Source organism: Mus caroli, chromosome 3, assembly GCF_900094665.2.
Source record: "Mus caroli chromosome 3, CAROLI_EIJ_v1.1, whole genome shotgun sequence".
Taxonomy (NCBI): domain Eukaryota; kingdom Metazoa; phylum Chordata; class Mammalia; order Rodentia; family Muridae; genus Mus; species Mus caroli.
Genome location: NC_034572.1, coordinates 82,433,190 through 82,433,756, shown reverse-complemented (window position 1 = coordinate 82,433,756; position 567 = coordinate 82,433,190).

The window sequence follows — 567 nt, the reverse complement described above, 5'->3', positions numbered from 1 at the left end:
TTGTTGATATGCTCCACTTGACCTTCTTTATAGAACACAGGAGTTCTTGGACTGGAGAAATGGTTTAATGGCTACAAGCACTGGCTGTTCTTGCAGAGGACCCAGGTTTGGTTCCCAGAATCCACATGGTGGCTCACAACCACCTGTAATTCCAGGTCCAGAGGATCACACACCCTCCTGTGGATGCAGATGTAAGAGCAAATAGGACATACATGTTTTGATAGCATGCTCTGAGGTGCCTGGACTCACAGGTCATCCCATCTCCACCAAGACCCCAGCCTGGGACACCAGACATTTTATCTCTAGGATGTGTCCCGAGGAGGGTGCTATAGACAGGTACTTGCTGTTCACTTGCTCACTGTCAAGCTGTATCATATCTTCCTTGGGAAGCCACCTATGCCACGTGCCTTTGCCTTCACAGGGAACTCAGGGCTCTATGATCTGTGTGCTGTGTGCCAGACCTATTGGGGTGGGGTGTGGTGGGGGTGGGGGGAAGCACCTTGCACATGGCATCTTTGTGTCAGCCTCTCTAAAATCTTTTTTTTTTTTTTTTTTTTTTTGGTTTTT